Raw genomic sequence first — 26973 nt, forward strand, 5'->3', positions numbered from 1 at the left:
CCTCTGGAAAGCTTCTTGGTGAACTCTGACTTGCCATTCAAGACCCAGGTCGAGTGGCCTCATCTCTGATCCAACTTGAGAACTCTCTGCCCTGTTCTGTCACCATGTCCATCCGTCTCTGTGTTACAGTCCCGAACCCTGCGTTGTAAATGCTTATTTATTTTTGAGAGAGAGAGAGAGAGGGAACATGAGGGGGAGGGGCAGAGAAAGGGGAGAGAGAGGATATGAAGCGGGCTCTGCTGACAGCAGAGAGCACAATGCAGGGCTTAAACCCACGAACCGTGAGATCATGACCTGAGCAGAAGTCGGACGTTTAACCAACTGCGCCACCCAGGCGCCCTTGACCCCTTCGTTGTAATTATTTGTTCACGTGTCTCCAGCACAAAGCATCTGTTATTATAGAGCTGTGACAGTTGTCACTGTTTATGGGCTAGATTTTGAGATTAGTTTGTATTTGATACATACGTTGGGTTTCAGTCACTGAGAAAGACTTAAATGGACCATCTCAAAGTGTCATTCTGAAGCCTGAGTCAGATGGCTCACTAACTTTGGCAAATCCCATTAGCAGTTATGGGTGTTTTGCCCCCAGATCCTGGCACCCAGATCCTCATCTTCGGTGGGTGTGGGAAGAGGCCTTAGGACTCAGGGTCTGGCCCTTGGAGGGAGGAGAGTCCTCTATGCGGCTCCAGGCAGAAGACAAATACTAGCTCACAAGCCAGAACTAGTCCTGCCTCCAGCCTGGCCTGGCCACTCCTGGCCCCATGACTCGGCACTTTCTGGGGCTACCTGCTGGGTTTGGCCAAGGCGAGTTGCCTGGGCCTGTGGGAACCTGCTGGCAGAGCGTACTTCCCCGGGGCTGTGGAGTGCGATGCCAGGGCACACCCATGCAATGCCATGCTGGTTCCAGGGCTGCCCCTCCTAAAGGCTCCGTGTATGGCTCCCGCCGAGGGTCCAGCCTTAGCTGTGCAGGGTTTCTGATCAGGGTCAACTGATCCCTTTTGCATCAGGATAGTGGGTACATGTGATCTGAGAATGAGAGAGCATGGGCGTGTGTAGGTGTGTAGGTGTGTGTAAGTAGGTATGTCGGTGTCAGGATCATGTGAGAATGAATGTCCATGAATGTGCACTGTGTGCAGCTATATATGACAGGCGTGTGTGTGTGCGTGCATGCGATGAGTAGATGTGCAATGGCATGTGTGCAGACATATAAAACAAGAAAGATTACGTGTGGGGTGTGAATGACCATCCATGGGTGCAAGTATATGTTTGCATTCGTGGGCTTGTGTGTAAGAGTCTGTGGGTAAGCTGTGTGGCATGTGGCTGTGTATACAGGTGACTCTGTGTGACAATGGACGTGTGAATTTCAGTCCTGATTCTGCAATGTCTTGAAAACTTAAATCAATCCCTTCCCCTCTCTCTTTCTGTAAAATGGAATGGCATAGACACGGTGATCTCTTAAGCTCCCTTCTAGCTCTCATAGTCAGTGACTGGCTTAGGGGTTGAGCACAAGTGTGGGAAAGTTGTGTGTGCACTTGTGCAAGTGTGTGGATGTGTGAATGTGTGTACGTGCGTGCATGCAAGGGCATTGCTTTGAATTCCGATTCCACGCTTAACAGGTGTGTAGTTTCAGCTTAGCCCCTCCCCCTCTCTGGGCCTCAGTTTCCTCAGCTGCAGATAGAGCTAATGATTCCTATGAAACTATTCTGAGGACTGAGAAATATTGTTTGCAAAGTGCCTAGTTCAGCATCTGGCTCAGTTCCCTTTCTGAGAGGTATACGAGTGTGTGTATGTGCATATATGGACGTTCATGTGCACATGCTCGACTGTACAGGTTGGCCCAGAGAGCGGGGTAATTGCTCTAGATCACTCCAGAAACTGGGGTTTCTGATTTCTCTCTGCTAGGTACACAGCCACCCGGGAGAGGTAGAACTGGGCAGTCAGTCTCCAGCTACCCGCCTGGGCTCATGTGGTCCGGAGGGCTCCCCACTGCCCCAGACTGCCTGTCACATGGGTGCAATGGCCTGGAAAGGAGGATTGGTGTGGGCAGGAGACAGGCTCCCAAATCCGCTTAGTGCCCACCCCACCAGCATATTAGAGACTAAAGAGATTCTTTTTCTTCTTAAAGGGTCAACTGCCAGCCTGGGATGGTGGCTGAACTGAGCACGAGACTTTGAGGTGTCAGAGTGGGGGCCAGGAGTAGACAAGACCCTGCCCTCAGAGAGTTCCCAGCCCAGTGGAGAAGTCAGACGGGGTCGGTGGCTTCCTGGCGTCTCTTCTCAGGGCAGGAAGGGGTCATGCCCTGCACCTGAAAAAGTGTTGGCTCAGGGGAGCAGGTTTTCTGGAAGGAAAGAGGCTTGAGGGCTTGGGAGAGGCTGGAGGGGATAAGGAGAGACTGGGACATTCCAGGCGGGAAGATGAGAGTGGACAAAAGTGTGAGGTACGAACAAGTACAGTGCATGCGCGCAAGTGTGCGTGCCTGTGTGTGTGGTGCACGGGGGAGGACCAGGGAGACGATGGTACAGGGCCCTTGGTGAATATCAAATACAATCCTTCCAACTTCTCCGTGAGGGAACTGAAGTTAGAGAAGGGAAGGGAGGTGCCTCTGGACAGAGTGAGGTCACGACTGATTCCCAGCTTGAGTCTAGGGTCTGCCTCCAATTCCCGGGTTCTAAGAGGGACGTCAAGCTGAGCTGCAGGGGCCTTCTCTAACTGGTCTCATAGGGGTCGCAGTGAGCTGGGGCTGAGACTTAGTAGTGATGTCTGCCTTCAGGCCAATGGGAGGGTCTGGGGCTGGCTCTTAGGTTCCTGTCTAGAGGCCCCAAACAAACCCAGAGCAGCTGGTGACACCTGTACCTGATCTACCAGGGCAGGTCCCAGTGCCAGACACCCAGAGAAGATCCCCAGCTCTGGATCACATACACTGTCTGGGCTTCCAACCGCCATGCCAGAGAAAGCTCCAGCAATCTGACCTGGAGAAGACCACAGCTGGACTCTAAATACTGAGAAAAGATCCCAGCGCTTGTAACAGATGCATCTGGATCGGCTTCCACTGCAAACCTAGAACAGCCTGAGTATATTCTTACAGCTTGATCCAGAACCTCAGGAAAGATCCTGACATCCAGTTGAGAACACCCAGAGAGGGTCCCAACATCCAAACTCTGAACACTGAGGGAAGATTCCAACACCTGGACCAGATCACACCTGGATTGGCTTCCAAGTCAGACTCGGATCCAGAACACCCTCATTGGATCCCTACAACTTGCCCCCAGAGCTGGTCCCAAAATGGAACAGACTCACACAGGCCTCCCCTCGCCCCTATCCATCCTTGGTTGAGCTCATCCTGAGAGACCTCCCAAGGGGCAAGGCTTTTTTTTTTTTTTTTTTTCCAGGGAAATCTGTGATCCTGAGTCAGGACGCGTGGGTTGGAGAGGGGGGCGGGAGGCCAGCCCGCGCCTTTCTCGGGAAGGATTGGCTGGTGGGCTTGGCAGGTGGAGAGGGAGGGGGAGGGTGGTGCGCGGCGGCCCCCTCCAGCTGGGGCGGAAACTGGGCGCCCTGGAGGCCCTGCAGCTCCCGCGTCGGGCACCCCTAAACCGCCCTCGGGGCGCGGGGCCAGGAAATCTGGCGCCGGCCCTTGAAGCGGACCCAAGTCGAGCGGGGGCGGGGTGGCCGCTGGCACCGCGGCCGCGGAGCAACGTGATGGCGGGGCCCCGCCGCGGCCTCGGGTCCCCACCGGGACAAGGCTGCCTCTGTGCAGACGCAGCTGATCCCTGCTCTCGGGCGGCAAATCCCTTCCGGCTGACAGCCCTCGCCGGCTGGGGCCAGGAGGCGTGGGAACCGGGAGCAGGGCTGGGGGCTGGGGGCGAGGTGGGAGTGGAGGAGGGGAGCCCTGGGGCGGGAGGCCCCCGTGGAGACCCCGTCTGCTCCCAACGGTGTTATTTCAGCCCTCAAGGTAGCAAGGGGTACTCCACTTCCCAGGTAGGGAACTTGAGGCTGATGCAGGTTGAATCACTTAGACCCAAGTGGCACAGCCCATTTCCTAGTTAAAACCAGCCTTCCGAATTAGGCCCCATGATAAACTATATATATATATATATAATTGAGGGCTAGGTGGCATTATGAGTCCCATTCATAAATGAGGGAACTGAGGCTCAAAGCGCTGACGCCACCTGGCCAACGTTCTCAGACAGGCTGGGACTGGAGCCCACCTCTGCCAACTTTGACCTGAGGCAACGGGTGCATGCCATCACTCCTGCCACCAGGTAGTCATGGAATATCCAGGGGGAGGCCCTGGCAAGGATGTAAGTCACCGGGTACATCTGGTCAAGGAGTTGTGTTGCTGGGTTCTTGAGAACCAGAGAAGGTCTGGAGTTAATCTCCTGGAGGCCAGATGTGGGGCTGGAGGGGCAGGGGTGGGGAGTGGGATACAGTGAGGGAGACAGGTGTGAGGGTGGAGGGGGCAGGTGGGCCGGAGAGCAGACTGGCAGGGAAACGAACCAGGGGAAGGGTCCTGGATGCCCCTCTGCTCTGCCTCTAGCAGCTGGGGACCCAGCTGGAATCTCAGAGGCTAGAGAAAGGGTCATGGCAGGGGTGGTGCTCCAGACCAGCCTCACCCAGGCCTCTGGGAACAGGGTGGGGATTGTCCAGTGAATTCTTTGGAATGAAAAAGTGGCGCCTTCTCAGTGCTGGGGGAGCCTGGCTGGCTCCTGGGTTTTGTCTAGTTCCTTCCCGCCTCCCAGGATTGGGGCAGCTCAGGTTTTTTCTCCCCTTTCTTGACCAACGTTTGACCTACACAGGCATGACGGGCGGGGAGGGCTGCTGAGGGAGAGGCGGGAGGATGACAGGGGCCTGAATGGGGGTTGGTGTCTGCTGAGTGTGCACGTGAGCCTCGGGGTGTGAATGCGACTGTGTGTATGCATAAGATGAATATCTCTGGATCACAGTCCTATTTGTGTGTGCCTTTGCAAATGGGTCTACGTGCCTGGCAGTGTGGGCGTAGTGTATCTGCACGTGTCATTTGTGTCTGGGCACCTTTGCCTCATCGGGATCTGCGTTATCTCTCTGGCCTGGAGTTTATGGCTCTACTGATAACTGTGACTCTTTGTCTGTGTCTGGGTCTCTGCCTCCCTCCCGCCCCAACAGAGCCCTGGATGCCACTTTGCTGCCTGAGTGTGCAGAGGAATGTGGGGGGCCAGGGGAGAGGGGAGCACATGCCCTGGGCTGCAGGCCTGCTGGTTATGGAAAACTACTGAGGGCCCGGCAGGCCAAGCCTCCAGGAACCAGGCTCATTTGCCCTTCTAGACTCCTCCCACCCCTTTCTCTGTGGGGCTGAGGACCTGCTGAGATGGGTCCTCCATCAAGTGGAGAGCACGGCCTCCCTCTCACCACTCCCACTTCCCAGATGGCTAGACAGGCCTCTGCTGCTCCCTGGGCCTCAGCATCCCTGGGGGAATGAGATGGGGTGGGATTATATGTCCTTTGAAGTCCTTCCCAGTTCTGACATTCTCTCCATTCTGTGAATGTTAAAGGGATTCAAAGAGAGCAATTTCACCTCCATTTCGGGGACCATGAGAACATAGGGCCTGTGCTGCTAGAGCAAGGAGAGCTCCTAACGATGATCTGGTCCTACGCTCCATCTTGCGGATGGGAAAACTGGGGCCCAGGGCCAGGGCCAGGGGCCCAGACCCCCGTTACCTTCCAGAAGGGGAATGACCAAGTTGTCAGGCCTCCTGCTTCCCAGTCACTGGCCTTTCCCCCATCACGGCTGCTTTCTGGTCCAGCCTGCTCTGCATGGAGGAAGAGGCATTTAGGATCGCTTGGGAGGAGGGCTTGAGCCAACAGGCACCAGGCAGCAAGAAGGCATGGGTTAAAGTGTAAAAGTGGGCAGGTGAGGTATACAGTCAGGAGGGCAGGCGGGTACCCATTGGGCACAGTGGGTGATAGGACTGGAAAGGTGTCTGAGCTCTATAGGAGGGTCCTCGGAGGCTGGGGAGAAGGGCGTGGACTTCATCCTAGAAGTGTCTCTGGCAAAAAGACAGGTTGAGGGGGCACCTGGGTGGTTCAATTGGTCGAGCGTCTGATTCTTGATTTCAGCTCAGGTCTCGATCTCAGGGTCATGAGTTCAAGCCTGTGCTGGGCATGAAGCCTACTTAAAAAAAAAAAGGCAAATTGGCAGCGTAGCAGAATGGTTAAGGGCTGATGCTCTGTGGTCAGGTCATATCATCTGTATTCTAATCCTAGTTTCAAGACGTTAGCAACTATAATTATATAACCAAAAAGGGTTGCTTAAACTCTCTATACCTCACTTTTCTGAGGAGATAATAATGGACATGGAGATAATAATAGTACTTCCCTCATATGGTTGTTGTGAGGAATTCATGAATAAGTGATAATATAGGTAAAGCCCTCAATGCCTGACACATAGTAAGGCTCAATCATGGTTCTGATGATGCTGATGATGTAATCTATATTTCAGTCTAGGCTGCAGGGAGCGAGTGAAAGCAAGGAGACCAGTGGGGAGCCCATGGATGCCATGCGGATGAGAGGTATGAAGGTGTGTGATGATATCCCCTGAGTGGATAAGGGAAGGGGGCGGAGTGCTCAAAAGGTCTGGGGTGTTGCCGGAAGGTGGGCAGAACTCTCCCACTGAGTGGCTGTGGGGTGTGAGTGGGAGGCAGACTTTGAGAACGGCTTCACCAGTCATGGAAGATGTGCTAGGGTCCGTGTCAGGGTTTGGAGAGGAGGGATGGATTCCAGAAGTACTTGTGAGGTGACTGACAAGGACCTGGGTGGTGGTGGGAGAGGGGATGGCAGTCTGGGCTGAGCACCCATGGGCAGACAACAGACGGGGACTGGGGTTGAGTGTGGGGTGGGCCTCTACAGGACTTGTTATCAGGCTCAGAGCTCAGGAGCCAGGTCTGGGCTGGTGATGGGAGTGAGAGCCATTTGATAGGCCCATGGTGTGGGCAAGGTCAACAAGGCAGGCTAGAGATAGAGGGAAGGGCCTTGGGAGCCAGGAGCCCCTTCTGAGAAGCAGAACCTTAGAGAAGCAGCAGCCAGAAGACTGAGGAAACCCCAGTCAGTCACGGTCAGAGGGGGCGAGGGAAGAGTGTGCTTCAAGGAGGAAGGCACAACCATGAGAGCCCCTTGCTGGGAAAACTGGGAGGGATTTGGAAAGAAGAGACAGAGCTAGAGAGAAAGTGCAGAGCCGTGGCTTTTGGCCATGAGGAGGCCACCAGTGACTTTTGTAGAGTCCAAGCTGGAGAACAGGGGGCAAAACCCAAGCTATGAGGAGGTGGGGGATTAGTGAGCGGAACTGGGGGAGTGGAGACAGAGGTGGGGGTCCCATATGCCTGGAAGCTTGGCTGAGGTGAAGGGGGAACAACAGATGGCCTCAGGCCGGAAGGTTCTAAGACTCAGGGTGAAGGGGAGACAGGAGTTACCTCCTTACTTTTCAGGTGGAGGAACTGAGTCTTAGGAGCGTTCCAGAGCTTGTACAAAGTAACAAGAAATTAATGTGGAGGACAGCCTGAGATCTCTGACTCTTTATGTGGTAGTTTTTAAAATAGACACTTGTGGGGCGCCTGGGTGGCGCAGTCGGTTAAGCGTCCGACTTCAGCCAGGTCACGATCTCGTGGTCCGTGGGTTCGAGCCCCGCGTCGGGCTCTGGGCTGATGGCTCAGAGCCTGGAGCCTATTTCCAATTCTGTGTCTCCCTCTCTCTTTGCCCCTCCCCCGTTCATGCTCTGTCTCTCTCTGTCCCAAAAATAAATAAACGTTGAAAATTAAAAATAAAATAAAATAGACACTTGAAACAGCGTAACACACACACACACACACACACACACACACACACACACCCACACACGCATTGTTTTCTGATCATAGAAGTAAAACATGCTTGTTGGATACATCCAGAAACACACACACACACACACACACACACACACACAAGTGCAAGGGAAAAATGTAAAAAACACCTATAATTCCACCACTCAGAGACAAGCATTTTTCCCATTGTGTGTTATAACCTTCCACTTTTTTCTCTGCTGATATACATAAATACATACTAGGATCATGTACCTGCAGTTCTGTAGCTCCCTTGTCTCATCTAGCAATATGCTTTTCCATAGTAATATATATTCCTTGAGAATTTTTTTTCTTTGTTCACAGTCTACTGAGGGAGACCAGACTCACGGACAGGATCCTATAGCAAGCAATCTAGAGCAGATTAACGAGGCAGTGTCTTTACAGGGTGTCTGGGGGCCATGGCTGGAATGTTGGGGGTTGGGAGTGCAGTGGGATGGCTCATGGGGTCCTGGATTAGTCATTGGTTCACTGGGTAAACTATTTGTCCTCTCTGGGCCTCAGAATCCCGGAATCTCAGACAAGTCTCTTGAGGCCAGCTGCCACCACTTGAAAAGTGGTTGAGGGAGAGACATAGAAAATGAAACTGCTGTTACCGTCGTACTTCTGCAGGTCATTAAATCAACTGAGCCTCAGTTTCTTCATCTGAAAAGTGGGAATCATGTTTACCTACTCTGGCTGTAAGGAGTCTGGTGAGAATCAAATTAGATTAACTATTAAAATGCCTAAGAATAACTAATATTTGGGCAATGTTGTGCTGTTTACCACATTATTTCACTTACCATTCCAGCAACCCTATGAAGCAGGTACTATTTTTGTACCGTTTTTTTTAGCCGAGGAACCAGGACTTGGAGAGATGAGGTTACTTGTTCAAGGTCATAGGAAGTAACTGGTAGAGTTGAGATTTAAGCCCAGGTCTCCCTGTTACCATGGATCTTTGTATCTGGATCCATGGATCTGTACTGCACTGTTCTGACATGGGGCGTGCAGGCCTGACTGAGGAGAAGGAGAAAGACTAGCCACCGTTTGGTTTAACTGCTGTTGGCCAAGGCACCGCCATCTGTGGGGAGTGGTCGCCCTCTGGTGTTCTAAATGTGACATGTCTGGACAGACGAGAACTAGCAATCTGCCCGTCCCAGAAGAGAAGTGGGGTAGGAGGAGCTCCCAATAACCCCAACTCATCCTTTCAGAGTTTGGGGGTTCAGGGAGAGTTAGGGCACATCTCACCTGACAGTTCACCGGGCGCAAACCTGGGCCGCAGACAGCACTGGGTAGAAACTTTGAAGGAAGAGGCACAACACTTGGTTGTATTTTGGTGGTAGCACTGGCCACACTTGGAAATACTGCTTTGACCCTTTTATCAGGTGACTCCGAAAATTCCAGTTTTGACTAGGACCTTGAGAAAAGAGGGCTCTGCAGTTGATCTGCCAGCTGCCCTGCCACTCCAGCGATTTGACTAGCAGATATGATGGTGCCCAAAGTGTCTATGGAGAATGAGGACATTGGAGTCTTTGGTAAGCTCCAATAGACAGTCTTGGGCCGACTTCTAGGTTTTATTTTTTTTTAAGTTTATTTATTCATTCGTTTTGAGAGAGAAAACATGAGTGGGGGAGGCACAGAGAGAGGGGGGGAGAGAGAGAGAATCCCAAGCAAGCTCTGCACTGTCAGTTCAGAGCCTGATGTAGGGCTCGAACTCAAGAAACCGTGAGATCATGACCTGAGCTGAAACCAAGAGTCAGACGCTTAACCCACTGAGCCACCCAGGTTCCCTCAGACTGCTAAGTTTTAAAGCAGGGCCAGAGAAATCCTCTTTATTTGAAAAAATATGTCCGGGGCACCTGGGTGGCTCAGTGGGTTAAGTGTCCAACTTTAGCTCAGATCATGATCCCACGGTTCGTGGGGTCAAGCCCTGTGTTGGGTTCTGTGGTGACAGCTCAGAGCCTGGAGCCTGCTTCGGATTCTGTCTCTTTCTCTCTCTCTCTCTCTGCCCCTCCGCTGCTTGCACTCTGTCTCTCTCTCTCTCAAAAATAAACAAACATTAAAAAAAAAATAAAAATAATAAAAGTTTAAAAAAAAGAAAAGAAAAATATCTCCTGGTTTGCTTCTGAGCCTTGGTAGAGACCAGATGCCCAACCATGTGACACTAAGAGACTTTGTGATCATAGCTGCCTGTCATGAGCTGGTATTATTGGATCACTATGGATTCACTGAGGCATGAGGGTGGGTGGACACAGCAGCAATGCCCTGTATGACGAAAGTAGTCATTCAAAAGTCATGAATAAATTATAAGAACAAGTGTGTCAAACTCCCACGTCATTTCCTCATGCAATTCACTCTATGGCTTCGCCAAGTAGTCCCTATGACCAACTGATGGAGGATGAATAGATCTGAGCTTGGTTCACAGATAGTTGAGTGTGGTTTGCTGCTGCTAGAGAGGACTGTTCCTGAGGATAGACCCTGTTAGTGATGGTCCTGAAAGACATGAGTGAAAGAAAAGGTTCCCAATGAGTCAGTCCACTTGGTCATGGATTCCCTATCAAGGGAGAAATGGTCCGAGATACCTATACATATTAATTTCCCATTCCATGATGAACGGCTCTGCCAATTGGTCAATGGCCAAGAAGGAACAAAGACTGAGAGTCTTGGGGGAAGAGTTATGTTAATGGGCTTATGGGAGTGGGCACAAAGCATGCAGATCTGTGACTTACGTTAATGTCTAGAAGAGAGCAGTCACTTAGGACACTTAAAAAAAGCACACATGCCACCTTGGTCTCTCTCCTTGGCCATCCTAGAACTTGCTCAGTGAGTCCAAAGATAATGGCCATGGTGGCATGGATGAAAATTCTGCATGGGATCAACTACATTCACTCCCTGTCACTAAGAATGACTTAATGCTTGAACTTCTAACATCAAAGAATGATGCACAGCCCATGATATGGTACCGTTCTTCGGAGAAACCTTCCAGCAAGTAGCTGGCACACGTTGGATGCCTTATACCTTGGATGAGGCCACAATTTCTTCTTGCTAGAATTGATAATTTGATAGATTTTCATTCTCTGACGCATCACCTTCAACAGCACCATTACCTGAAATCTTACAGAATGCCTGTCCATTGTCATGGCATATCTCATATATTGTCTCAAGTCAAGGGACCTGTTTCATGGCAAAGAACATTAGACAATGAACTGATCGCTACATGAGTTACTCATGCTTCACTCATATGCAAGGAGTAGATATCCTCATATCGCAAAGTAGCCTGCCTGATGTAACAGTGAAACCACTAAGTGCAAGCTTCGCTAAAGCCCCAGCTTGGGGGCAGTATCTTACGGGTATTTGTGTGTGTGTGTGTGTGTGTGTGTGTGTGTTGTATATGTGCTGAATCAATGGCTGTGTCCCTAAATCAGGAGAATATCCAGGTCCACGAACAAAGGGATAGAATTAGGATTAGCTCTCTCATTGTCAATCCTGGCGGCCTGCTTAAGAAATTTGTGCTTCCTCATTCCTGCAGATGGAGGCTCTACCAGGCATCCTGGTTTCTGGTTATGGTGGGAAAACACTTTCTCTAGAGGACACAGTAAATTTTTTGTTGTCTTTGACGCTGTGACTCCTACTTAGCGGTTTTAGTTTCCTCATGCTGGTGGACCAATGGTGAAGAAAAGAGATCCCAAATAGGCAGTGGTAATTGCCCTGATTTACATTAGGACTTAGGGCTGTTAGTACACAATAGGGGAGGGAGCAATCTATCTGGATGCCAGGAGATTCATGGGGGTATCTTTTGGTGCTTCAGTGCCCAGTGATAACCATGAATGGGCAATTGCAACAACCATGGCCTAAAAAAGACACAGCAACTAAGGGCTAAGACCCACTGGGGATGAAGCTCTGGTTCACCCCTCTAGGCAAGGAACTGAGACCAACCGAAGTGCTAGTTGAAAGTGAAGGAAATCCAGCATGGAGTGTGGAGGAGAATGGTGACGAACATCAATTATAGCCTGAGGATCAGCCACAGGATCAGCCACAGCTTCAGTCGTGTGGACTGGATCTTGGGTTGTTAAGCCTATTTAAGTCATTGTAGGATATTGCAACTGGCCATTATCCTGAAGCATTGAGCTTGCTCTTCTTCTCTTAGGTAAGAGGACTTCTTGTTGTCGCATGTGTTGCAAATCTCATAAGAGGGTGTGAATAGACATGAGTGATGCAAGATGTGCACATAAGCCCAATGTATGTGCCTTCCTAGATTTGCTCATGTGCCCTTCCTAGGCCCTAGCCACTTACTCGATGGTGGGACTTGTCCCCTCTTGCCATGCCTCATCTCCTGACACTTCCAACTCTCTGGCCTCTTTTAGGCTTTCTCTTGCTGTCTGTTCCATCACTTGATCTGGGGGAAGCCTGCTACTGGCATGACACGAAGACAGTCAGGCAGCCCTAAGGAGAGACCTAAGTGGTGAGGAACTGAGTTCTTCTGCCAAAGAAGAACCATGTGAAGGCACCACTGGAAGCCATCCTCTGGTCCCAGTCAAGCTTTCAGATAACTGCAGCTTTCCTTGATGTCTTGACTACAACCCGGAGAGGCTGTGAGTCAGAGCCACCAGTAAGAAGCTCCAGAATGTGGGACCCACAGCAACCGAGATAGTGTTTGTCATTTTAAGCCAAAGTTTTGGTGGAATTTGTTTTTCAGCAGTAGATAACAAATACGGTATCTTTATGATATCCCCAATGATTCTTGATCTTGGCGTTAGTATTATTATTCCCATCTGCAAAATGGGGATAAAAATTGTGTCTCACTCATAGAGCTGTTTGTGAGGATGTAAAATGCTCAGAATGGTGCCAAGAACAGAGTGGGGATTCAATAGATATTAATAGCAGTAGGGGTAGGAGTAATCTCAAGATTCAAAATCCCAGCAAAGAGAATCTGATCAGCCTGGCTTGGGTTATGTGCCCTCTTCTTGGGCAAGGAAGCACAGGGCGCTTTGATTGAAAGCCCACTGAGTCTATATTTACTCAAAGGAAATGAAGATGTTGCTGCCAGATGAAGGGGCAAAGGTTGCTAGGCAAGCGAAAGCAACATAGGTTACAAAGGGTGTGCGTACTTTGAAGGTTCCTTATACATAAAGCCAAATTGCTTTCCAAACATGTATCAATATCCGCTCCTGCCAACAGCAGGAGAGCCTCCTTCTCACTCCATCTTTGCTAACATTGCTATTATCCTGAAGAAAAAAAGAGCCAGTTTAATGACTCTTATTGTTGCTTAAGTCTACACTTCTTTACTAGTGAAGTTGAACATGTTTCCATGTTTCAATGGCCATTTGTATTACCTGTCTGGTGAATTAAGGAACACTCATCTAAAAAGTGCAATTTAGAATTATTTTTATAGATTTATGGGAATTATGGATGTGCTAATAGTATCTAGTTAGTTTTTTGAACTTTTTGCTGACAGTGTTACATTTTCAACAAGGGAAATCGATCAAGCTTTTTATTTGTTCTATTCTTTTATGCTTGGAAAGTCTATCACGTTCCAGAAGTTAGAGAACTATCTATCTACCTGTATTCTTTTGGTGAATGGTTATTTTATTATTTTCGTTTGATTTGAATTTATGATTTTGACATATGGTATGCAATGTGGGTCTTAAAACCAGATTATTTTATTTTATTTTTTTTGTGGACTTATATGTTTTAATGTCTGCTGCCCTTCTCCCACCCTCACAAGTGGAAGGGTTTGGAAGATTACCACTCAACTGTATGTTCCCAAAGTTCTCTATGTTCGAGTTCCCACTCTGAAGCTTCACAACAACCAAAGTGAGCACAGAGTGGACAGTGGGGTGTGTGTTTAAGGCCACAGAGTTTTGAGTCCTCTGGGGAGTGGCAATAAGGTATAGGAGTTCTTTGTGGAAATGGGAAAGAAATAGTGATGGGCGGCAGAGGAAAAGGCATCTCCTTCTTGAAATCCTGGTGTGGAGGCCCAAGGTTTCTTGACTCCAGCTACCAATGCTGACAACTCCTTCAAAGAGAAGAACGCATCAGCCCCTTTGCCGTGTGCTGTCATCGGAGGGGCTGATTTTGCTGGCAGTCTTGGAGGGTGGGTGATAACCTGTAAGTTTAGCTGAAAGATAAACACCAGCTTCAACTTACACCTGAAAGCCCAAAAAGCAAAGGAGTGGTCATTATTTACCACCCATTTGCCACTGGCCCTCCAGAACAAAAACTTGTGTGATTTTCACCTTCTGCTGGATTGCCACTGCATAGGAGTCCCCCACTCACACCCAAATTGCAGTCTATTTAAGAGGATGGTAGCTAAGAGGAGAGGGACAAAGCTGAACAGTTACAACAGGTGGGTGCTCTCGAGGCTAAGGTGCAGTGAAAGAGAGAACCGTAACAAAAGACCAGCCAGAACTCCTAAGATGATGCAACTGAACCTGAAAAAGGCTTTCCAAAACTGTAGGACAGGATTTCTGAATTTAGAGACTTGGTAGGTTGGTTAAAAAGTATGGTTGGAACTGAGAACTGAATTACCATTCTGATTGTTTTAAAAAAAAATCTTGGGGCGCCTGGGTGGCGCAGTCGGTTAAGCGTCCGACTTCAGCCAGGTCACGATCTCGCGGTCCGTGAGTTCGAGCCCCACGTCGGGCTCTGGGCTGATGGCTCAGAGCCTGGAGCCTGTTTCCGATTCTGTGTCTCCCTCTCTCTCTCTGCCCCTCCCCTGTTCATGCTCTGTCTCTCTCTGTCCCAAAAATAAATAAACGTTAAAAAAAAAATAAAAAAAAAATCTTATAATCCAGTATAAAAATACAAAAGAAACAGAAATCTTGAGTGGAAAAAAGTAGTTGACTTTAATGATAGATCTAGGAGGCTGAGCATGCTAATAATAGGAATTACAGAGGGTAAAAAAGGGAAAATAGATGGAGAAGTAATAATTAAAGCACGAATAGAAAAATGCAGCTTTGTCCAGTTAAGTGTGGGCTAAATTTACCATTGAAAAGCCCACGCTAATTCCAGTTCCTTGGCCTACATGTGACAAACACACATGAGTGTATATAATTAAAAGAAAAAAAAAAAAGAGGGATTATAGATGAAAACTTCCTGGAGCAAAAGAAAGGTGAGCCTTCAGATTGAAAGAGCTCAAATAATCCAAGGTACCATTTTTTAAAAAGGCAAAAAGTCACTTCCATGGAAGTTTCTAAACTTCGAGGATAAAGAGAAAATCTTAGAACAGGTTACCTACAGAGGGGAAAAAAGAATCTGGCTAATGTTGGCTATTTCATTGACAACAATGAGGGATAAAAGAGAGTTGGTCAATGTCTACAGACTACTGAGCACAACAGATTGTGTGATCCAATAATCCTAAATCCAGCAAGGGCATAACTCAATTGACAGCACAAAAGAAAAACATATGAAGATTCAGAGAAACTACCACACATGGACTCCACCTAAGAAAAATATTTTATCAAATTGAAAATTGAATTAAAATAGAGATTCTCAAGATTAAAGAAGCTGTCTAGTACAGGAAATGGGGGTGAGCAACAAATCTGACAACATACATAATTAAACTTGAATGGATGATATAACATGCCTGGGAATCTCAAATATTACTTGTGAAGGATTCTTGAAACAGAAGACACATGATTAGACAAAACCCACAATAGACTGTATTCTTAGAAATCATCTTACTACTTTGTGATTCTGCTTACTATTAGATCAGAATGGGAATAAAATGTATGTAATCAGATACGAGAATGAATGTGGGATGGCAAGACCTACAATAAAAGCAAATGTCTTTGAGGGAGCCTGGCTGGCTCAGTCGGAAGAGTGTGTGACTTTTGATGCCAGGGTCATCAGTTTGAGCCCCACATTGGGTGTAGAGATTACTTTAAAAAATAGATAAATAAACTTAAAAAAAAAAGTTCAAATGTCTTAGTATAAAAGTCAAATATAGAACAACCAGACAGAAGATAAAGCAATAGAGGACTTCATAATAACCTAACTGGATCTAACAGGCATATATACAACACTCTACCCAACAAGAGTATACACATTCTTCTCAAGTGCACTTGGTGTATTTTCCAGGACAGACCATATTTTTGGGCCACAAATTGAGTCTCGATGGATTTTAAAAGATAGATATCATAGAAAGTGTCTTCTCTGACCATGATAAGATGAAGAACATTGATTCTTGATCTCAGCTCGGGTCTTCATCTCAGAGTCATGAGTTCAGCCTCATGTTGAGCCTACTTAAAAAAAAAATAACGGAAGTAAAACTTCGAAATTCACAACTTTGTGGAAATTAAACAACACACGCTTAAAGAACCAACAGAGCCAAAAGAAATCATAGGGAAATTATAAAATACTTACACATGAATGAAAACACAATATAACAAAAGTTAAGGGATGCAGCTAAAGCAGGGCAAAGGGGGAATTTTATAGCTATAAATGCCTACATTTAAAAACAAGAAAAGTCTCAATCAACAACCTTAAAAATTTACAACTTAAGGAACTAGAAAGAGAATAACAAACTAAACCCATATAGCTAGCACAAGGAAGAAGATAATAAAGATTAGAGTAGAGATAAACAAAATAGAGAACAGAAAAACGACAGAGAAAAAGAATGAAACCAAAAGTTGGTTCTCTGAAAAGATCAACAAAGTTGGCAAACTTTTTGCTGGATGGACTAAGAAAAAAAAGAAACTCAAAGTATTAAAATCAGAAATGAAAGTGGGGACATTGCTACTTATTCTACAGAAACAAAAAAGTTTGTAAGAGGGAGAGAGAAAAAAATGAAGTTCAACACCAATATCTGGAAACGTTTGAACAATTTGACCCTGACAAGTTAACTGGTCTTAGATTATCAGTGTCAATATTTAGTATAAAAAGTTTATGTATGTAATCAAACTTTGAAATTCTACCAAAAGAGGGTGTTTCTTTAAGCATTAGAAATATACCTAAAATCAAGGCGTCTGCAAAAGTGAATGGTGTGTTTTGTTTTGTTTTGTTTCCTACAACTGGAACTAAAAAATTTTCTCCTAACTTTTAGTTTTGATATAATTTTGGACTTGCAATTTCAGAAAAGCTGGGACAGAGTTGTATCAATAATACCAAGAATCAATTGTTTACACTTTGGGATTTCTCTATGTGTATGTATAAATTTTCTGAATTTTCAAGAGTAAGATGACACTTTACTCCTAAATATTTCCATGTATATATCCCCTGGACAAGAGCATTCTTTTAATAACTCATTATAATGATCAAAACCAGGAAATTAACACTGACACAATCCTATTTTCTAATTTATAGACTTTATTCAGATTTTGCCAATTGTCCCAATAGAGTCCTTTATAGCAAAAGGAAATCTTTGACCAGGCATTGATTCCAGTTGTCTCTTTAGACTGAGTTCATCAGTCTTTTTTTCTTCATGACATTGAAATTTTTGAAGGTATGGATGCATTAGTTTCCTCCCGATGCTGTGACAAATTATCACAAACTTGGTGGCTTAGAACAACACAAATTTATTATCCTATAGTTGGAGGTGGGGCGTCCAAAGTGGGTCATGGACTAAAATGAATGTGTTAGCAGGACTATATTCTGTTTGGAGGCTCTAGAGGATAATCCATTTCCTTGCCTTTTCTAGCTTCTAGAAGTTACCTCATTGACCCAAGGCTTCATTGCTCCATTTTCAGAGCCAACAATGTTGACTGAGACTTTCTTAAACTGTTAGAGCCATCTATCTGGTTCTTGCTTCCTGCCTTCTTCCACTTATAAAAATCCTTGTGAATACATTAGGCCCACCTGGATAATCCAGGATAATCTCCCTATCTCAAAGTCAGCTGATTAGAGAAACCTTAATTCCCTTTGACAGGTGACCTAACATAGTCACAGGTTCTGGGGATTAGGATTGGACATCTTTTGCCTACCACAACAGGCCAGTTATTTTCAACAATGCCCCTTAATTTTGCTTTGTCTGATGTTTCCCCCATGATTAGATTAATCTTTGGCACTTTTGGAAGAAATACCCCAGATGTATTTTGGTCAGTCAACCGTGTGTCTGGAAACTTTGCTGAATACTTGCATTGGTTTTAGTCTTTTGATTATTTTGACTTTTCTGTGTTTGTTCATATCACTTCTGGACAGTCACAGTATACCTATTCTCTTCACATTTCTATACTTATTTTTCTCATTATATTGACTGGGATCTCTAGTACTGTGTTAAATGGTAATTAGCATAGCAGACATCCTTTCCTTATTCTTGATATCACTGGGAATGCATCTAAAATCCCACGCTAAGTACAATATTTGCTATAGGTTTTTTTTTTTAAAGCTTATTTATTTATTTTGAGAGAGAGCGAGAGCAGGATGTGAGCATGAGTGGGGGAGGGCAGAGACAGAGGGAGAGAGAGAATCCTAAGCAGTCTTCATGCTGTCAGCACAGTGCCCAACTGGGGGCTCCAGCTTATGAACCGTGAGATCATGACCTGAGCCGAAACCAAGAGTTGGACGCTTAATCAACTGAGCCACCCAGGGACCCCTGCTATAGGTTTTTTAATTTATAGATCTTATCAAATTAAGAAAAGTCCCTTCCATTTCTAACTTCCTCAAAGATTTCATTAAAAGGTATTGAACTATGTAGGGTTTATCTCCTCTTCTTTGAAATGCATGTGTCTTGGGGCGCCTGGGTGGCTCAGTCGGTTAAGTGTCCGACTTTGGCTCAGGTCATGATCTCGTGGTCTGTGAGTTCGAGCCCCGTGTCGGGCTCTGTGCTGATGGCTCAGAGCCTGGAGCCTGTTTCCGATTCTGTGTCTCCCTCTCTCTCTGACCCTCCCCCGTTCATGCTCTGTCTCTCTCTGTCTCAAAAATAAATAAATGTTGAAATGTATGTGTCTTACCAAGGCATTCAGAGTTCTTGTCAGTTTTCCCTGATTAGGTACTATTTTTCTTAAGTTTATTTATTTTGAGGGAGAGAGTGCATGTGAGTGTGAGCAGGGGAGGGACAGAGAGAGAGGGAGACAGAAACAGGCTGTGCACTATCAGGCCAGAGCCAGACCCAGAAGCCAAAGTCTGGAGCTTAACCGACTGAGTCACCCAGGGGTCCCCGTTCATTAGGTACTATTAACATGATGTTTATTATTAAAGTGATGTTTTGTAGGATGGTCGATCAGTCCGGGACTCTTTGGGTTTGATTGTAATTCAGGACAGAAAAATCAGGATAGTCTCAGAAAATGTGACTATGTAAGCATTCTTGATTCTTGAAAAAATATACTATCTCCAAATCCAGCTCAAGGTGGGTGTTCTTCTGTACTCCTGAGGCACTATATGCTCACTCCTATCTTGGGAATTATTGTAAGAGTTAAATTTAAATGAGACAAAGATACTCAAACTTTGTTTAAATCAGAAATCCTGTAGTGTCATTTTAACTTTCTACCTCTATGCATGTATGAGAAGAGAAAAATGCCAAAGATCCTCATCTGGATTAACCAGAGAAAGTCACAAATATTTATATCTTCCAGAAAATAGGATGTCAACAATTATTAAGGAAGATTTCCAATCATTAAAAGTCTTTTAGAGATTATGGATTAGATTATTGTCATAGGACATACCAGCAATCTCAGAAGCTCCGATGTTTTAAAGGGCTATCTTGTTAATTTTTTTTTTTAACGTTTATTTATTTTTTTTTGGGACAGAGAGAGACAGAGCATGAACGGGGGAGGGGCAGAGAGAGAGGGAGACACAGAATCAGAAACAGGGTCCAGGCTCTGAGCCATCAGCCCAGAGCCCGACGCGGGGCTCGAACTCACGGACCGCGAGATCGTGACCTGGCTGAAGTCGGATGCTTAACCGACTGCGCCACCCAGGCGCCCCAAAGGGCTATCTTGTTAGAAATAACATTTGCGAGAACAATTGTGTGGTGCACAATAAATAGTTTCTTTCCTTTTTTAAATGTTTATTTATTTTTGAGAGACAGAGACAGAGACAGAAACAGAAACAGAGACAGAAACAGAGCATGAGCCGGGGAGGAGCAGAGAGAAAGACAGAATCCGAAGCAGGCTCCAGGCTCTGAGTTGTCAGCAGAGAGCCGGATATAGGGCTCAAACTCAGGAACTGCAAGATCATGACCTGAGCCAAAGTTGGATGCTCAACCGACTGAGCCACCCAGGCGCCCCCAGAATAGTTTCTGCTTATCCACAGCTGTGAAGAAGAAAGGAACATTTTCTCTTCTTACCTAGCTAAGAGTTCTTTCGCCAGTAGTTAGAAGGACCTATAATTTGATGGCTTAAGCATTGAAATTCCATGAATTAGCAATGAAAAAAATCTAAACATCAGAGACACAAAACTTACCGTATGGAATGGAAAAAGACTTATTAATACATAGAATGTGGGGCATATCATGGTTGGCATCTATTAATTTGATCCATATAGAATTGCTATTTTGTATGTAAAACCAGTCAAAGATTGGCAATTTCATAAGGTCGAATCTAGCACACTCTGGGGTATGACTGATGAATTATTTGTCCATTAATCCTGCTGGACTGTGAGCCCTTGGAAGGCAGGAACTATTTCTTGTTTATCTTTGAATAAAGATAGTAGTAGCACATAGTAGGCGATCAATAAATGTTAGACTTTGGTTCTTTGGCTCTTTCCTTTAATAAATGAATCCATTGAGGACATCCTTGCTGTGTTGCCATTTATTTCTAAAGCCAAACTGGCTTTCCAGTAAACATGCAAACACAGGCTTTCAGATTCTCTTCTTTGACTGTCTTCCCAGAATGATCCGTTGGTAGAGGTTCAATCGCTACTTTCCAGTCCTGAATCACCATCAAAAATTTGCTGTTCATTTAAGGAACAGATGTTTACTGTATTACTTTATTAGAAACGAGCTCCTGGGAGGATTGCACTTTTAAATTATTAAACCTCTACTTTATTATTGATACTTTCTCTTCTGATTCTGCCACTCTCTAAATTGGAGATCCTAGTACAACCGGATGTAGCCTCTCTCTAGTACCTGGGAGTTTAGGCAGGACAACACTCCAGTTCAGAGAGGTAACTAATGCCCTGGAAAGTGTCCCGTGCTTGGATGGACTCAGGAGTGGCTTCTCTTCTGGGTTTTATCATTGGCTAGCTGAGTGACTTTGGGCAAGTTAGCAACCCCATCTAGGCTTATTTCCTCAGCCAATAAAAGCTAATGGTCATGTCAGTAAAAGCTCCTTGCATGTGAAAATGCTCTAACAAGTGAGAGATTAGTAATACTAGCAGTAGGACAAAAAGGAATTTGGTCTCCATTCAGACCCGACTTCTGTGGTAGATAAGGGAGTCTGAGAGGGGTCTAAGAATGAAAAGAATGAAACAGATGTGTGTTCTCCTTTGGCTTTAGCTTTGATGCTAATCATCCCAGCACCAGTTTGCTTTTCCGTCCTTCAGCTGCCCGTGGGCAAAATGGGGATGACAAGAGCCTTACAGTACCACTGGGAAAATCTCCACTAGAGATTTGTGCCCTGATGCTATAAGGTGTCCTACTGTATGCAATGAATTAATGTCTTTACTAGGCATCTAGGCTGATCTTGGCTATGTGTCATCCTTGAGGGAATTGCAAAAAGAGTCCCTTGAAATCATTTTCTGCAGGGCTTAAAACTTCCACGGAACTCTAGCTGAGAAAGGAGCATGTGAAGGCTCTTAGTGGTCCATAAAATGCAATGGAAGAAACACATGGTGATTATAATAAAGTTACTGGAATGTCATTGAGCAGGACTGGGCAAGACGTTAGGTCCAGTAGCTGCTTCACGTTGGCTGCCGGGACCTTGGGGAGGCAGTGCTCCAACGGTCAGGCTCTGGTGCACCTCTGGGCCTTGAAGGCGGAACCCACATGAAGTTTGAGGGGTGGGGTGGGGGCGGTGATGCTCCTGGGTCTACGTCTCAGCACCCTGGCTTCTCCTCGGGAACTGTGGTAAGGACTACACCTCCCAGTTTACCGAGCAGCTTCTGGGGGAGGGAGGCCAAGTGAGTGAGGCCGGCAGGTGGCTGAATTCTGGGGTCCCGTGTCCCAGAGTGCAGAGGGGGCATTGCAGAGCTGCCTGTGGGGGCGGTGCCAAGAATATTTTTGGTAAGGAGGTGGGGAGATGTGACTGTATTTTCTAAAGCTATAAACTCTGTATAGATGTAAGATGATAGGGTTATTCTTTTGAAAATGTCATTACTTGATTTTCTTTTGCTTACCTGAGGTGACAACTGGGTCTTTGAGTCATTGTACAAATCACTGATATTTAATGATGAGTGTTTCTCTTTTCTAGGAGGAGTGGAAGTATGTACATCTTGCTTAGGGGCAACTTTGTAGGGATATGATGCCTGCAAATTATTGGAACATAGACTCTGTTGGTAAGAATTCATTTCCCTCTTGGGGCACCTGGGTGATTCAGTTGGTTGAGCGTCTGACCTCAGCTCAGATCATGATCTCATGGTTCCTGGCTTGCAGCCCCACATAGGGCTCTCTGCTGTCAGTGCAGAGTCCACTTTGGTTCCTCTCCCCACCCCTCTCTGCCCCCCCCCCCAAATAAACATTTAAAAAATAAAAAAAATCATTTCTCTAATTAGAAATCTGTAAGATTTCTTATAAGTAGACTTCCATGAGACTGGGTTTATTGGTCCTTTAGAGCCTTAAAAACTGATATGAGAGAGGACCTTCTGAACCTGTCTCTGACAGAAGAGTTTCAGTATCCTAAAGTACTTGTAATTTGCTTCTCATCTGCAGGCCTTGCTAGAAAGGAAGAGAGAAAACTGTCATCTAATAGGCAAATTATTTTTCACACATCTGTTAATAAGACCCATCATTTTTCCTGAACTGCCCTGACATTATTAAAATCATTTGTGCCCAGGGGTGGGGGCAGATGATTTATATCACTCTTGCTTTTCATAACAAGAATAGGCTAATGCTAGAATATCATTTAAATTAGACAGATCTTTTTGAAATTGGCTGAGGCACTTATTTAAATTGGCAAATGGTTTCCTTTTATAAGAGAATTATAAACAGTATCTTGATTGATGAATTTGCTAACTGTCCTTCCTGCCTTAGACATCCATTAGCTAAACTGTATAATAACACGTGCAAAGACACACCAATGTGCTTCTAATTTAAACCCTTTTTTGGTGCTAGGAAGGCCAGCACAGAGATCTCACTTGGAGGTCTGAGATTTCCTTTAAGTGACTTCTTTGAAGGGCCTGCTTTAGTAGCTCGTTGCCTCTATTTAATTGGGAGAATTTCAGGATGGAAATTAAATCAATCTCAAAATGTGTTTTAAAACTCTTTTTCTCACACTACCTTTTCTTTTAGTTTAATTAATTTGATTCTTTTTCTTTAAAGATTTTTTTCTAATATTTCATTTTTTTTTTTTGAGAGAGAGAGAGAGAGACAGTGTGAGCAGGGAGGGGCAGAGAGAGAGGGAGACACAGAATCTGAAGCAGGCTCAAGTCTCTGAGCTATCAACACAGAGGCTGACGTGGGGCTTGAACTCACGGGCTGTGAGATCATGACCTGAGCCGAAGTTGGACACTCAGCCAACTGAGCCACCCAGGCGCCCCTAGCTTGGTTCTTTCTGGGTGTCTATTTATTCTCTATACCTTGAGCTAAGTCTCTGAGCCTCTGATCTAAAGTTCTTTTATTATTTTTTTAATTTTAAAAAATACTTTATTTTTAAGTCATCTCTACACCCAATGTAGGGCTTGAATTTACAACCCCGAGATCAAGAGCCGCATACTCTACTAAGCCACCCAGGTGCACCTAAAGTCCTTTTAAAAACTGTTGATTCTTTGCCTTTGCATTCACATAGATATCACCTTTCATTTATAGCAAATAACCCTATTTTTTAAAGGAAAGTTTCTAGTCTTTTTGTATTTATCATGAAAACAACGAACTTTGCTTTCTTTAATCTCTCCTCTGTGAATAGTCAGCCTTCATCTATTCTCGTAGGACCCTGACCTGAAATGTATCAGTTAATGTATAGGTCACAAGAGACTTTATCCAGAATGTTTGTACATGGCTGATCCTGAGTATGTAAGCCTTATCATAGTGAAATAATAACCAGTCCTCCTCTTCTGCAAAGACTTTGCTTGACTGGTGCTGAGTCAGTGACTGGATTTACCCAGGGGTCATCTAGGTCCAAGGCCTCAGGTGGTAGAATTCTGTGTCCCGGAGTTTGGGCTCAGTCCACACATCAGAAGGCAACACTGGAGAGTAAGTGTGGATGATCTGGGATGGGCTGCAAAGCTGGTGACTCTATATAATCTTTTTGGTGGTCCTAATGAATTGGACTGCAACTAAGAGCAAACTGTCAGATTTATGTGCACATTATTTTATGTAACACCAAGAAAAAAAAAACCTGCCAATTAAACTGAAACACAGTGCTTTCCTATCACATTGAATTTTTGTTGAACAGCTATTGAAAGGGTTCTCTTAGATTTTTATTATGTATCACTCTTGTGCACCAGCTTGGTCAAGGAATTGATCCCTTGTCTTGATGTGGTCCCTCTTCCCATCTCTTTCTTGTCCTCCTTTGCTATTTTAGGAAAAGATTTGGGTCATGCCAGCTCATAGCTAAGACTCAGATCTTATTCTGTGCTCAGGTAAAACAAACGGGGATCAAGAGGAAGTTAGGTTCACATCTCTTTTTGAACTTCTTCAGGTACTTTGGCATTTCCTATCCCATACACATTTCTGATTCCAGCAGATACCATTTATTCAGTCATCCATTCATCTGTCCTCCCATACACTCATCCATCCATCCATCCATCCATCCATCCATCCATCCTTCAAACATTCATGAAGAGTTAGGCCACTGAATTTAGTTCTGTGGATACAAAGAGGAATAAGTAATTCCCTTCCCTTCGCAGAGTTTGTCCTGTACCAGGATCATTCACTCTGCTCTTACATAGTGCCACAACTCACTTCACTTTTTGATGAAAGAGCAGAGGGGAAATTTTGCTTGAACTCTCGAGTTGGATTTTCTGAAAGTTGAGGTGAAGTTCTTAGGTGACGAATGGGCTTCAATCTTTATATTCCTTGTGGATATTTTATGGAGGCAAGACAAGGCAAGAAGAGACTTGGCAAGTCAAAGGTTCACCACTCTTGGTTTGTTTTACTTCACACTTACCTCACAGTCTCTCTGAGAAGCTCAAGGCAGGACTTCAGCTATGGAAAAGAGTAAGATCCTTGAATTTTCATTCATCTTCCTGTTATAATAATGTTTAATATTTCAGTAGCATTTTGTCTATTGTTTTGAAGCCATATCTGCTAGGAACTAAGGCAGATGGCACACTTTACTATTCATGAAAATGCGTATTTGGACAGTCCACTAAATACTATGCCACTTAAGCTGGGCGTTTAAAAATTAGTTTGACCTCTGGGCTCTGTGCTGACAGCTTGGAGCCTGGGGGCTGCTTTGGGTTCTGTGTCTTCCTCTCTCTCTGCCCTTTACCTGCTCACACTTTGTCTCTTTCTCTCAAAGATGAATAACACTAAAAAAAATTAGCTTGATCTACTTGTTTTTTTCTTGTTTAGTAGGTGGATTTGACGGAAGGGAGAAATGAAGAGATAAACATTTTTGAGGGGGAAGGTGAAATCCAGTTGCTCTGTCCTCATTAGAAAATGCTTTATACATGAGGTGGGTGTGGATGAGGACTTTGGACGAGTGGGAATTGAAATTTCCATTGCTGTGCCTCTTACCTTGGGCTGCCTTTGGTGTATCCCGAATAAAGTTTGCCTGCAGCCTAATGGCCAGTAGGCACTAACTTCCTAACCAAGAGTTTCATCAGATGAAAACCTGGAGAGTTTTTCCAACCTCTACGTTGGAGGGTTTGACTTAAGACAAATATGTGTGTTTTGAAAAAGTTCCCTGTGGACTGTAGGAATTCATCCTCACCCTCTGGCCCATGAGATCATGGGCCTGGGGAAACCACTAATTTCTCTTTGCTCCAAACTCAGAAAGGGAGAAGAATAAATATATGGCACAGAAGTAGGACCAGAGCAGGGCTAATGGTGACTTTCAGGCTTCTTCCTTTTTGATTCTTATTCCTAGACTCAGAATCCACCCATCTCGATGGCCCAGGTTCTGCATTGACTGGAGCATATTTAAGAGGTACTAATAAATACATTTTGCTTGCTTTGTATCTGGGTAGGGAAGCCTTTGGGATGGTTCCAAAAACATGGTTTTAAATGAATTCCAGTTTGGTGTATTTGTTTTTGCTTTGTTTCATTTTGTTTTTATATGTAATACTGCTGAAATGCTTGGGCTTGCTTAGGTTGGGTCAAGAACAGCTTGTTGTTGTTGTTTTTTTCCCCCTCCCAGATCTAAAGGTCACCTTTCCAAATGATATCCATTCACCCGACAAACATGTATTGAACACCCGCTGTTCAAAAGATAGACCAATTACTGTGCTAAAGGAACCATAGCTAGAGTTCTTTATAGATATGGGAACATACTTCTCAAATTTTGTGCAACTGAATCTTCAAAGATAGGCAGCAGTGTGCCATGGCACATCTTCCTGGGCAGAAAATATTTATTTAAGAAAAACAGATTTATTAAGGCCGACTTCAAACTTTGCACCAAATTCTAAGATAAAATAAAAGATTTTCATGAGAACTTTGTTTATAGCAGGTGCCTTCATCTTTTTCTCCAGACCCTTTGTAGGAGTCTGTGGACATGTACATTCTACAAGTATTTCAGTGGAAAACTTTGAGAAGCACTGAAGAGCGAGGTGGGGTTGGGGAGATGGTGGAGGAGGGAGAGAGAGAAACAGAAAGTGAGAGCAAGTGAAAGAAAGAGAGAGGGTTGATTTTTCAGACAATCTTGTTTTAATTCCTTACCCCCTTTGAATTTCCCATTAACAGTCTTCAGAACCTCAAACCTAATGCTAATCTTTGGTTGGAACAAGGGACAGATTCATGGCTCTTGCATTTCCCAGAATTCCCATGAAGAGGAGATGCCAAACAGGATACACACAGGTGAGGGCCAGTCAAGATAATTCCAAGTCAAGGCGTGTAACTCAGCTCATAAACAGTCAGATGGTAACTCTTAACGGTAGTTATATAACTTGTAGTTCTGTGATCCAGGGATCTTAGGCTACTTCTATAGTTAAAGTATGATGA

General features: G+C 45.2%; 1 long non-coding RNA gene across 3 annotated transcripts in view; it reads left to right on the forward strand.

The window, feature by feature from the left end:
* Window positions 1-25483, forward strand: part of LOC121026972 (uncharacterized) — a 93305-nt gene extending 67822 nt beyond the window's left edge. Inside the window, exons 3-5 of one of the 3 annotated variants that reach the window (XR_005788516.1) lie at window positions 6473-6542; window positions 22127-22211; window positions 25387-25483. This is a non-coding gene — a long non-coding RNA (uncharacterized LOC121026972). Of the gene's footprint in view, window positions 1-6472; window positions 6551-12205; window positions 12580-22126; window positions 22212-25386 lie in introns of those variants that run through there. The other 2 variants (XR_005788519.1, XR_005788518.1) reach the window with 2 other exon arrangements.
* Window positions 25484-26973: the final 1490 nt, after the last annotated feature.

This window comes from Herpailurus yagouaroundi, unplaced genomic scaffold (genome assembly GCF_014898765.1).
Source record: "Herpailurus yagouaroundi ecotype Mexico unplaced genomic scaffold, PumYag 77, whole genome shotgun sequence".
NCBI lineage: Eukaryota > Metazoa > Chordata > Mammalia > Carnivora > Felidae > Herpailurus > Herpailurus yagouaroundi.